Source organism: Parasteatoda tepidariorum, chromosome 10 (genome assembly GCF_043381705.1).
Source record: "Parasteatoda tepidariorum isolate YZ-2023 chromosome 10, CAS_Ptep_4.0, whole genome shotgun sequence".
NCBI lineage: Eukaryota > Metazoa > Arthropoda > Arachnida > Araneae > Theridiidae > Parasteatoda > Parasteatoda tepidariorum.
Genome location: NC_092213.1, coordinates 64,150,269 through 64,163,948, shown reverse-complemented (window position 1 = coordinate 64,163,948; position 13,680 = coordinate 64,150,269). Strand labels below are relative to the sequence as shown.

The window sequence follows — 13,680 nt, the reverse complement described above, 5'->3', positions numbered from 1 at the left end:
TCTGATGTAGAAATTGGTCATTATATATAATTAGGGTGTGGAGATTTAAATTTCTGAAACCTTTTTGAATTTAAAAACTGCGTAGGAACGCATGCCTGTAAACGTTGTCGCACGCCGCTAGAAACATTTCCCTATTATGACATGTTTCGATGCACACGAACAGTTCGTAATAGTGAAGTTCTCTTAGCGTAGTATTTCTGGGCACGGGTTCCGATACCCTAACTCCCCAAGAAGTTTGTTGCACATTTTTAAACTTTTACATTTTGACAAAAATAGACTAAAAATGTCATTTGGAAAAAACTGTGGCTTGGAGGGCTGTTATTGTAGTTGTAGTTCATTTACGTCACACTAGAGCTGCACAATATGCTATTGGCGACGGTCTGGGAAACATCCCTGAGGATGATCCGAAGACATGCTATAACAATTTTGATCCTCTCTGCAGAGGGGAAGTCGAGCACTTCGCGGTAGAACAGTTTAACGAGGACCAATACCGCCCATCCTCGGTCCCTACGCAGACTAATCCAAATGGTCACCCACCCGCACACTGACCACAGCCAGTGATGCTTGACTTCGGAGATCTGCTGGGAACCATGTCTTAACGATCAGTCCACTGCGGACGTGGCATAGGAAGAGAAACGGATTTGAAATCAGCTATGCGAAAATAATCAAGATCCCTTAAGAAAATCTTATACACGCAAAAAAAATATTGTTCCCAGGTGTAATCATTTAATATTTTCCTATGACTATAACGACCGTAAATCTAGAAAAATTAAAATATAAATGTGCGTCTGCAAGACAGCACTTCTTCAGGGGACACACTGTCTGCAAACACACAAGAGCCTTTCTGTTGTCAGTGGAATTAACCAAAACTGACAGTGCCCTGAGGCCCCATAATGAATACACAAAAAAAACGAAAATCATTACCATAATTGAAAAGCACTGAAAATAATGTAAAGAAAACACTACTTAAAAGTACATAAAGTGAGACTTACAAATGAAACTTCTCCTTCTGAATCAAAATATAAATATATTAACAGTTACAGTTAGATAAATCGCTTCAAAAAAAAATTTTTTTTTAATTGCCGAATCAGTAAGAAACTAAGTGTTGGAAATCCTGAACAACGAAACAAAAATATTCAATGAGCAAAAAGAAATTTTTTTTTCTTCAAGTGCTGCCATCTGCCTTTGAAAAAGAAATCCTTAATTTTAACCGCATAGGCCTGTTAATGCGGGCTTCAATATCGGCCAAACTATTTTAATGTATTTAAAATATTTTGAATCAAAACATCAAAATTATGGTAATTAAAAGGAAAATTATTTTTCTTTGGAGTAATCTTGAAATTCCAAATAGCTGATAAAAAATCTGTTCTATTATTACATATAAATTTAAATCTAAGAATTTGACCAAAAACACTATTCTTAAAAATCTTAAAGTAAAGGCTGTAATTAAAATGTGTTAAAATAATTACATTAAATTTAAAATCTTTTCTTTTATCGTATAAACTAATGAAAATTTTACTGTTGAGAATTTTAATATTGAGATCTGAGAAATATGCACAATAATCTTCTGAGTTAGTTTTAATTAAATTTACTTCTTCAGGATAAATATCATTAATTAAATCAAAATCATTACAATCAAAGATGATTAAATCATCAATAAACCTCAACCCAAATAATAAGTTATTTTGTAGAAATTTATGTTCATAATAATGTAAGGAAATATTTGCTAAGTTGATGATTTTTTTATACCATATGACCCGTTGCGTGGGTTAAAGGGGTCCTGCAGATAGACTTGTTCAGAGGTCTGCTATGGTTAACAAGCTACCTGATCAATTGTTTTGTTATAATAAACGTTTAGAAAAAATTTTAAAAAATTAAAAAATGTAACAACAAGAATTTTTCAACTTGTCCCGCAGCCCATTCAGACCAAATTTCAGATTCCAGCAAATTTATTTTTTGCAAACAGAAAAATATTATTTATCTTATTGAATGTAAAACGTGCTCACTTAAATATATTGGACACAAACAGGTACTGAGTTAAATAAACGAATTAATAGTCATAGATCTGTCATAAAAAAACTTTCATAAACATGATAATTCTGATGTAGAAATTGGTCATTTTCAAAAGCATTCTTTTAAAAATATTTATATTCTCATTCTTAAATGTAATGAGGATTTAAATTTGAGATTAGATCATGAAAAATATTTTTATTTGTAAATTAAAAACTTTAAGCCCCTAATAAACTAAGTGAAGAAGGTAACCTTGATTTAAAGAGTGTGTGCATATATAAAAAATTGTGTATTTTTAATAATAAATTTTCATATAAATTGAAAGGATGCAGGGGTAGACGTAAAGGTAATATTAATAAAAACTTTAATTTGGTTGCATACATGGCAGTACTTTTACTTTCGTTACTTGTACCGCCGGTACAAGTAAAAAGTACGTACTTTTACTTGTACTTCGTTACTTTTTAAATTTAGTACTTTTACTTGTACTTTCGTTACTTTTTNCTGTCCATGGCAACTCCCCTCCAGTTCTTAAGTTTTAGGACTTTGAGGTCGTTTTCGGTGTCGTTGAGCCATCGAGTAGGTGGTCTACCTCTAGAGCGGGACCCCTGAGGGTTCTTGAAGGTGGCAATTTTTACAGGGCTATCTTCAGAGCCTCTCCATATATGGCCGAGCCATCTTAGTCGGTTGCTTCGGATTATCTGCATAATTTGAGGATGTTTATAGAGCCCATAAAGTTCAAAGTTGTACCGTGTTCGCCAACATCCCCCCTCTGGTATGGCACCAAAGATAGTTCTAAGTATCTTTCTTTCAAACGTTTCTATCGGGCGTTGGACGTCAAGGTTTAAAGTCCAGGTTTCGTTTCCGTATAGCAAGACAGGCAGAATGAGTGTCTTATATAATTTTAGTTTTGTTTTTCGGCTAATAAAATTCGATCTTAGTTGACTTTTTAGTCCAAAAAAACATTTGTTGGCCAAAACTTTAAGCCCCTAATAAACTAAATGAAGAAGGTAACCTTGATTTAAAAAGTGTGTGCATATATAAAAAATTGAGTATTTTTAATAATAAATTTTCATGTAAATTGAAAGGATGCAGGGGTAGACGTAAAGGTAATATTAATAAAAACTTTAATTTGGTTGTCTTCAAAAATATGTGTTAATTGAATGTTAATGAAATTAACATTAGAAGAGCTTCATTTTCAGTATTAAAAATTCAGTGTTAAAATGGATGATTAAAGAACAATTAAAACTTGTAAAATTTTAACTCCTGAATTTAAAAATATTGTTTTAGATCTTATTAAATTTAAACTTGTTATCAACAATTTTGATCTATTAAATGTTTCAAAAATTAATAAAGAATTTTGTGTTACTAATTTTCTTGATAAAGATTTTGAAAAGGGTTTACTACTATTGATTGTTAATAAACCTTCTGAATATTTCCCAGTTAAAGATAAGATCGGGGTTTCTGTTTGTTTTAGATATTGTAAGACCTTAAAGAAAAGAATTTGTAATTATAATTTTTGTTCTAAGAATTTAAAGGATCTTTGTTTATGTGAGCAAGAGCATTTCAAAGATTTTGTTAATACCGATTACAGACATACTGTCGCAGGTAATCTTAAACTAGTCAATAATAAAAAATTAAGATTTCTAATGGGACTTGGGACTAAGTTTAGACCAAGAAAAAGATATCATTTGGGTTTTATTCTTGCTTCAATCAGTAAGGATTTAGACAGTTTCATTGCAAAATGCTCAAGAAAATTTAATTGGCCTGTAGAAGAATTTAGTGAATGGAAGTTTTATGCATTGTATAATTTCAAATTGAATTTTTTGAACAATGATATTAAATACAAAGGTTTGTATTTGAATTCTGAAACTATTAAATCTATTATGGAATTGAGACAAAATTTTACTATTTGTGTTGCTGATAAAGCGCCGAATAATTTTTGCTTTATTTGCGAAACATTTTTTAAACAGTTAATGAGTAAAGAGTATGATAACAATAATACTTTTGTCAAAATTAATAACTATAAAAGAGAACTTGATAATAGAATTTTAGTCTTTTCCAAGAAAATAAGATTAAAACCCAATAGTTTTAATTACCCTTATTTATTTCCTACTATTAAATTTCACAAAACACCAGTTAAATTTAGATTTGTAACTTGTAGTACTGGCTGTTATAATTCTGTTTTTCGTAAAAGTTTTTTAAATATTTAAATATCATTTTAAACAAGATTATTTCAAATGATAAGCATTTTATTATTAATAACAACCAAGATGTTATAAACTATTCAAATAACAATAATGTTAATAATATTCCCACATGTGATTTTGAAAATCTCTTCACTAAGTATACCACACAATAATTGAAAAAATATTTGTTTGGAAATTTTTGACAATTATTTGATTAATGAAGACATTAATAAAAAGAATTGGATAAATTTATGCAACGCTAATATTTTCGAAATTATCTTTTTAATGGTATTAGCTTTTACAGGCAAATTAAGGGTATTTCAATGGGTAATTGTTATTCATGTGCCTTTGAAAATATTTTCTTATATTATTATTAAGGCCCGGATTTTGATGACATTTCCATTTTTTTGCATTTTTGGACATTTTTTGTCCCTTAGAGCATTTTTTTTTACATTTTGGAGCGTATTTTGCATTTTTTAAGTTTTTTGTTAATTTTTTCCAATTTTTATAAATTTTTGGGGCATTTTTATTACATGAAATGTAAGATTTGTCTTATAATTTTGCATTTCATGTTGTAACTCTCAATACCACCTGCATGCCATTATGTTTTTCCATTATGTTATTGATTAATATAAAATCTTTAGAAGTAATTCTTTGTTACAGCTTTCTCATTTTCTCTGTAAGAATAAAAATTTACTTTCAGACAAGAGACGCTAGTTTGCATTTCAAAATATAAAAAAACATTTAATAATCTAATGTAATTCTGATATTTAGTAATATTATGAGATGGAAGTTGTTATATTCATTAAAGTTTCTATACAAAATGGAAATGTTTTGGAATCAATATATTTTCCTCTTTTTTTGATATTTTAGGATATAAAACATATTTTTCAAACTTTAATGAACGTAGAACAAGTGTTGCATTGCTTTATATTTTTTTAAACGACTCATAATAATTTTAAAGAGTAAAACATTATTTTAATTCAATATTTTTACTTTATTTAAGTCATGTCATAAGGCATTTTTAACGCAATTTTTGCATTTTTAGAGCATTTTTTAAGGGCAGTTTTTGCACTTTTTAAGGGCATTAGTTGAGATTGTTTAGGTCATCAAAATCCGGGCTCTAATTATTATGAACATAAATTTTTACAAAATAACTCATTAATTGGGTTTAGGTTTATTGATGATTTAATCATCTTTGATTGTAATGATTTTGATTTAATTAACGATATTTATCCTGAAGAACTAAATTTAATTAAAAATAATTCAGATTATTGTGCATATTTCTGAGATCTTAATATTTAAATTCTCAACAATAAAATTTTCATTAGTTTATACGATAAAAGAAAAGATTTTAAATTTATTGTAATTAGTTTAACACATTTTAATTGCAACCTTTACTTTTTTTAAGAATATTGTTTTTGGTCAAATTCTTAGATTTAAATTTATATGTAATAATAGAACAGATTTTTTATCAGCTATTGGGAATTGCAAGATTACTCTAAAGAAAAATAATTTTTCTTTTAATTACCATAATTTAGATGTTTTGATTCAAAATATTTTAAATACATTAAAATAGTTTGNTAACGGGTTACGGTTCCGAGTGGTGAATATCACAGATTTCAGTATTTAGTGAAAACGATCGATGCCGTGACAAAAACACGATTACAATATTGATATCAAATATTGTCCGTTTTTGTTCGGATATCTCTAAATTTATATTTTAAATTTATTTTTTGGAATTATAACAATTTGACGTCATTTTTTGTCTTTTAAATGATTAATTTTGATTTAAGAACACAATAAAGTTTTAAATGAAAATTTTACAAACAGATTTTTAATGTGAAATCGACGGGAATCGTACAATATCGTACACACAATTTCGGGTTTCGCCAATATTGACAATGTCGGTTGATGTAGACCAAAGCTGTTACAATATCCCTGTGCTACTTGGGATGTAATTCTGATATTTAGTAATATTATGAGATGGAAGTTGTTATATTCATTAAAGTTTTCATACAAAATGAAAATGTTCTGGAATCAATATATTTTCCTCTTTTTTTGTTATTTTAGGATATAAAACATATTTTTCAAACTTTAATAAATGTAGAACAAGTATTGCATTGCTTTATATCTTTTTAAATGACTCATAATAATTTTAAAGAGTAAAGCATTATTTTAATTCAATATTTTTACTTTATTTAAGTCAGGTCATAAGGCATTTTTAGAGCATTTTTCAAGGGCATTTTTTGCACTTTTTAAGGGCATTAGTTGAGATTGTTTAGGTCATCAAAATCCGGGCTCTAATTATTATGAACATAAATTTTTGCAAAATAACTTATTAATAGGGTTTAGGTTTATTTATTAGCTTGCTAAAATCATTGCATCTTTGATTACAATGATTTTGATTTAATTAACGATATTTATCCTGAAGAACTAAATTTAATTAAAACTAATTCAGAAGATTATTGTGCATATTTCTGAGATCTTAATATTAAATTTCTCAACAGTAAAATTTTCATTAGTTTATACGATAAAAGAAAAGATTTTAAATTTAATGTAATTAGTTTAACACATTTTAATTACAACCTTTACTTTAAGATTTTTAATAATATTGTTTTTCGTCAAATTCTTATATTTCAATTTATATGTAATAATAGAACAGATTTTTTTATCAGCTATTGGGAATTGCAAGATTACTCTAAAGAAAAATAATTTTTCTTTTAATTACCATAATTTAGATGTTTTGATTCAAAATATTTTAAATACATTAAAATAGTTTGCCTGATATTGAAACCCGCATATGCGGCGAAAATTAAGGATTTCTTTTTCCAAAGCAGATGGCAGCACTTGAAGAAAAATATTTTTGTTTCGTTGTTCAGGATTTCCAAACAGGTGTCAGCACTTGGTTGTAATTCTTTCTTCCTGATTCGGCAATTAAGATATATTTATTTTTTTTAAGTGATTTATCTAACTGTAACTGTTAATATATTTATATTTTGATTCAGAAGAAGGCGTTTCATTTGTACGTCTCACTTTATGTACTTTTAAGTAATGTTTTCTTTTCATTATTTTCGGTGCTTTTCAATTATGGTAATGATGGACAGTTACCCCCCTTCCCTCTACAACCAAAGGTTTGGAGTCGACGCTAATCCATCGTACTTGACATAATCTTTCTTTCCAAGATTGGCGCCTTTCAGTTAATTTCGATTCGTTAATATGTATTATTTACAAAATGTTATGATTTTACAAAACAAGAAGAATAAAATTCGAAATTTTTAAAAACAGCTTTCTTTTCCGCGAGATAATTTTTAAAAATTTATTTATTGTAATTAAAATGTCAGTATTGTAGAGTTTTTCGTAATATTTTTAATCCCTTTTGCTCATATAGTATTTTATAAAACATTAAGTAAATTAAATATGAAATTTCTTTAGACATTTTTTAGTGTGTTTATTATTAAAATTTATTCATTGATTATTTACAGCAAAATTAGTGATTAAATGCAGCCACATGCTAGTAACTAAACAGGACAAGGAGCAGCATTATTTTCGTCACTCATTTTTTAATATTAATTTATTAGCAATTTAATTGTAAATAGGTTGTTCCATAATTGCGAGATCGATAATTTTTTTTAGAATTCCTGACAAGGTAGAAAATAGGTAGTCTTAAAGTAACATTTTAAGAAAGAAAATTATTAAAGATTGACGCAATCCATTAATTACAGTAAATGCAGCATAAAAACAACACATTTAACACATTTTAAAAGTGTTCGCTTTTCGTTCCTTACCATTTTTCACTTGCAATAATAAAATTGTATATTAATTACTTAATTTTGCTGTGATGAATCTTAATTACCTTCTCAAATATTTACCTTTTGACAAAAAATTTTACAGCTAGCGAAGAGTGGTGTTTATGAAAAAAAAATTATTTTGAATGTTTCTAAAATATGGATGGAACAGTTGTGTTCATCAAGGCACTTAACATTTTGTAACAAATGAAACAGCTATGAAATAAAACTAAGGAAATTTAAATATACACTACCGTGCAATAATAGATAAGACACTATCAGTTTTTGACCTTTTTTTTTTTTTGAATTTCTCAAAAAATACCTAGAAGATTATTTTGTAAATTTCAAGAGTATTAATAAATTTTAAAAACTTCAGAGGTGGTCTAAGGGGCCGGCAATAACTTATGAGCGAAAACAAGTATTATGACATCTTATTTCAGAAAATGTAACAATATATTTATTAACTCAAAGGACACTTTGTTATTATTTGTAAAAATTGCATAAAATTTCGTAAGCTTTGCTTACGTGTTATGAAAATATGGACATTTCTATAAAACAAATAAAAAAAAAATTTAATTTTTCCTTCAATTGTTTTCCTAATTCAGCAAAAATATTCAATAAAATAAAAGTTTTAGTTTATTTTGCATTAACAACAAGCATGTTAAAATTAGACCAAAAAAAAAAAATCCTTTAAAATACGTTTTTAAAGTAGTTCTTGCCCACCTGCGCAGAAAAAAAAATGTTTTTTCCTAATTTTGCAGTATAATTTTTTGAAGATATTCAAATCAGTTTTTCTTGCACGAGTTGCTAACTACAATTCCCGACAAAATTTTGAAAAAAAAGTTTTCTTTTTCATTTTTTTACGGGCATGTGCAATATGAAAAAAAAATACTTAATACGCTCATATCTTGCGCAATTTTTAACTATTTATTTTCTGTTCAATTTTAAAATCATGATCTTGTAATTAATTAAAAATTGCTTCAAAACTTTTGTTCAATTTCAATTAATATTTTTAAGCTATACCAGATTGTACTCGATCTTGAAATAGTGAAAAATTCTTTTGATTGAGGTATTACCTATGCTATGATAAGAAAACGTAAGTTTATATTTAATTCAATACTATCAACCTAGATTTCCGATAGACAATTCTTCGTGTAGGGGAATTTATTTATTATACTGGATATAACACTGATATAATACACTGGATATAATACTGATATACTATTCAATAAATATACTATATACACTAAATCATCTAGAGGGGGGAAAAAATCCTGAAATTCGATAAATGTTTTTTTTTGTTAGTACTTTGAAAATTCTATATTTGTCTTAAATTTCATTCATACACATAGACATTTTAATTTAAGAATTAAAATACGACTTTTTTTGAAGAATTTAAATCCTACTTTTGTTTAATTTAAATTTAAGAATTTATAAAATTAAATTAAATAAAAATATTTCTATCTATAGAAATTTATGATAAAAAATGTTTACATGAATGTAACGGTAATTTTAAAAAAAGTTATGACATATTTTACAAAAGTAGGAATTAAAACTTCAGTTTTTTGAATGATACTGAATCTAATTTTATCGAAAAGTCATTACTTTAATAACAGAAAAAGTTTATCTTACACAACTCAACAAAATATTAGTACAGTAATATATTTGCAAGGATCTCTTAAGTATTGTATTAAGTTTTAATAAATTCTGCCGAATGGTTTTTACCTTTTTATTTTAAGTCTTACTTTTTTTTAAAATGATTACAAGAAATCAATTTCAATTTTAGAAGTAAGAGAAAATTCATTAATTTGTTCTAAAATGAATGTTTCAAACAGAACTATTTTCTTTTGTCTCAACTTCAGACTGATTCTAGATCTCGGAGTTCTATAGTTATTAAGGTTTATGTCATTAAACTATTTTTAAAAGAAATTAAATAGAAACGTACAAAGAAAGAGTCGGGAAGAGAGATTGTCACATAAACCTTCGACACATATTAATCAGGCCTTAAAATTTTTATTTCGTCGCACCTTCTAATGTCGTATTATTCAGGATGTCGTAAAGTTAGTTTCTGTTTTAAATCACTGTATAATTATTTATTTTCCATTCCTCTCTTTACCTTTCTAATTCCAACAAAAAATAAAAAAGGTAAAGCTTGAAATCCACTTCAGAAAAAATAGATGATGTTGTAAAAATCAAAGGTAAAATTTCATCTTGTAAAAATACTATAAAATAAATGATGATGTAAAAATCAAAGATAAAATTTAATCTTGTAACAATACTATAAAACGCAAGTAAATATTTTTCTTTTAAATTTTTACTTGGATCTCTTAATAAGAATTATTATTTTTTTCAAATATTTATTTTCATTGCAATTAAAAGAGAAAATATTTGTATGCAAATACGATATTAAAAGCTAAATTAATAAAATTTTTGTTTCATTGCTAAAAAAAAAGAAAAATTAGTATGTAAGAAAGAAAATAACAGCAATGAAGGAATATATCTTCCTTTTCCTTTTTAATCAATATTTTTATAGATCTGTTTATGAAGTAGTTTTGAAAACTGTTTATTAAATTTATTTTTTCTAAACAATTTCAAATCAGTTTCCAGAATAAAATAATTTTTAATTATATTAGGAAAAATACGTACCAAGTACTTCGAACTAAATTTAATACGCATAAAATACGCATAAAAGTTGTAATAAATTTAAACGCTTAAAATGCATGAAAATGCATAAACATGTTTATACATTGTTTAACCGCAGTTAATACATACATTTTTCATTTTTTTAAATAATTTGTAACATAATGGCGACATATTGAATACAAAATACGACAATAATTTTTATCAAGAATGAAACAGCAAAAATAATCAATTTTGCAGAGTCTATTAAAACTGTTTGTTTGCCATTGTTGTACCAAGAAAAAAAAATATTAGTGTTTATGCTTATTTATTTGCGTGTCATATAAGATTATAGCCATTAAGAATATTACCTGCTATAAATATTTATTCTAGAAAAATTAAGGTGATATTCTCATTAACTAAACTAACGGCTTTCTTTTTAGCATTGTTATTTATCTTGTTCTCATGTTTCCTAAGTGAGCATTTTGGGTTGAAAGAGAAAAAAGAATTTTCTACAGCGTTATAACTACATCAGCGAAACAATTCAAGTTATTATTATTTATTTTTTTAAAAGAATCAGATATTTTTTTCTTCCAAAATTAATTTTAAAAGGCATTGTTTTCAGTATCACCCGGAACGCGAAAGGGTCCTTCACCGTAAAATTATTTTTATTTATTTAAATGTTTTTTTTCCGCCTTCCAAATAATAAAATGAGTGCAATTAATCAGCACATTAGTTGATATAATCAATCAACTAATGCTGACCGGCCTGTATAGGGATCAGAGAACTGGCCTTACATCTGAAAGGTTCAGGGTTCGAATCCCAAGCAAAGCACGGATGTTCTTTAATTCTCTGCACTATCTGTCCTTACTGTGAGGGCAACGTTGGCCTATCTAATAGGGTGCCCCTGAAAGAGTGGTCAACAAATCTGCCCTTCAGATGCCTGTATGACCTAGGTCATTCTCCAGGTGGGCATTGGAAAAATATACATAATCAATCACTTTAAAAACTATAATACAAAGAAACAAATGGGGGAAAATTTTATTTTAACTAAGGAAATTAACATGTCCTTTTTCGACAACTAAAGAAAAGCAAGTCAAAATTAACATCTAATTAATTGATAGAATAAGAGAAACAAAATTTTATTACTTTAATGGTACTGAATGTTATTTTATGGTACTGAATCTGTTGATGTGCCCATTACCAAGGGTATAGTGGGGTTGGAAAGCGCTGGTAATACGTTTCGGTACTTTTTAGTCAGACGGAAATTTAGTTTTGAGAGTTTGATCCACATATTACTAATTTTGACTTTAAAATCTTCACTTTTTTATGAAAAAAAGAGGATTTAGCTAAATCTGCTCGTAATACTAATGAATTGAAGATTAATTTTGCTAACAGGCTAAGTTAGAAAGCTATTGAGATATATTAGGACAATTAATCAATTGCAAAAATAGCCATCTATAAAATCCTACTTTTCTATCTTTAAACTGCTATTATATTTTATTCTCTTATCATAATATTCCGTTTTATTTTATGTAGTTCCTTTTAGGTATCTGGTTACTGGGGTAGTTATTTCATGCTTGGTAAAGAATTTAGTATGGAAATATTTTGAATTGCTTAAAGCAGTTCGATGAATTAAGTTTTATTAATAAATAATTTATAATTCTGCATGCTTTTGCACATTATAAATTGATTTTTAACTTAGAAAAAGTAAATGTGCGAATAAAATTAATTAGAACTGTTTTCGGGAAAGTACAGAGAATAACTATCGGATCAACAATAAAATGTAAATAAGAGAACTTGAGTAAAAGAAAAAAAAGCTTATATAACTTCAAATGATTTGATAATTGTAGACTAAAAATTATTTTTGATAATTTCTGATTCTACCTACAATCTTCTCTTTACTATGCGTTCTGATAAATAAATTTTTAGTATTACAACAATAGCTCAAATATTGTTGGTTTATGTTAGTCTAAAAAATGTTGATTTAAAATTAGAAATTTGTGAAATCAAATTTTAAATTGTCCCTTTGTAACGTAAAAATTGAAGCCCTGTTTTGTTTTCCCCCCACGTAGAGAAATGCAGATGCGGAATCACGCCTATTCGGAATCCTTTGTTTGAATTTACTGCGAGGGTATCAAGCAGACATGTAATGTGGGGCAAAATCGGTATACCATGATAAACTTTTCATCTAGTGATCGGATTTTTCACGTACTAAGACTCAATTTTAATGGTTTTAGTTCCCCACTTTAAATATCTGGAATAATTAGTGCAGACTATATTAAGTTACGAATTCAGACACTAAAACGTACTTTATCTGAAAAAACATGACTTTTTTCCGACAGGGTTGGATTGCTGACTCTAAAAATATGAGGAAGAGCCGTAATTTGAGTAACATAGTCCCAATAGCTTGGTCATGAAAGCGGTCGAAAGTTTAAGACTCTTTAATGTTAATTTTATTTTTTGCGTATTTTTCAATATCTCGATGGGGTGACCTCAAATATGTTAATTCAGATACAAAACGGGTTCTTTCTCTGAATAAACACTTACTTTTAGGCGGATTTGGATTACTGACCCTAAAAATAGGGGTGGGGGATAGTCGCAATCTGGGAAATATGATCTCAATAGTTTGGTCATGAGAGCAGTCGAAAGTTTGGACTCATTGCGCACTTCGTCATATCTGGAGAAATTTAAGCAAATTGGAAACTTTTTGCACACAATTGTAAAACTCGTTAATCCAAAGAAAATTCAATTCAAAAATTTCTATAATAATCTATATTATATAAAACGCTAATACGTACGTATGTATGTATGTATCAATAAAACCGATGATATTTCTTTTCTCGCGCTGGCAACAGTTTTCATTTTTAATTGATTGGATTCGGCGCGCAAGAGCACGTAGTGAGCAACCAGATAACAATAACCAGAGTGAGCATTATCAGGTTGTTCAATTCAGATTCATGCACTAAAAACATGACAATATTTAATTTAAACTCAATTAGGAATTAATTAATTAATTGAAGTGAGAATGCTTTAAAAGGCCGCTGTTGAATTGATATTTTTCTACTGGGAGCTAC

The 13,680-nt window shown here is 27.5% G+C and overlaps 1 protein-coding gene across 7 annotated transcripts in view; it reads left to right on the top strand.

Moving 5' to 3' along the window:
* Window positions 1-13,680, top strand: part of LOC107448774 (uncharacterized) — a 98,852-nt gene that overhangs the window by 1,450 nt on the left and 83,722 nt on the right. For 5 of the 7 annotated variants that reach the window (XM_071186418.1, XM_043050330.2, XM_071186419.1 and 2 more), the window contains exon 1: window positions 9,002-9,080. The exons of 1 other annotated variant lie outside the window; for it this stretch is intronic. The gene's annotated coding sequence lies outside the window, so the exon portion shown is untranslated. Of the gene's footprint in view, window positions 1-9,001; window positions 9,081-13,680 lie in introns of those variants that run through there. One more of the 7 variants, XM_071186423.1, reaches the window with a different exon arrangement.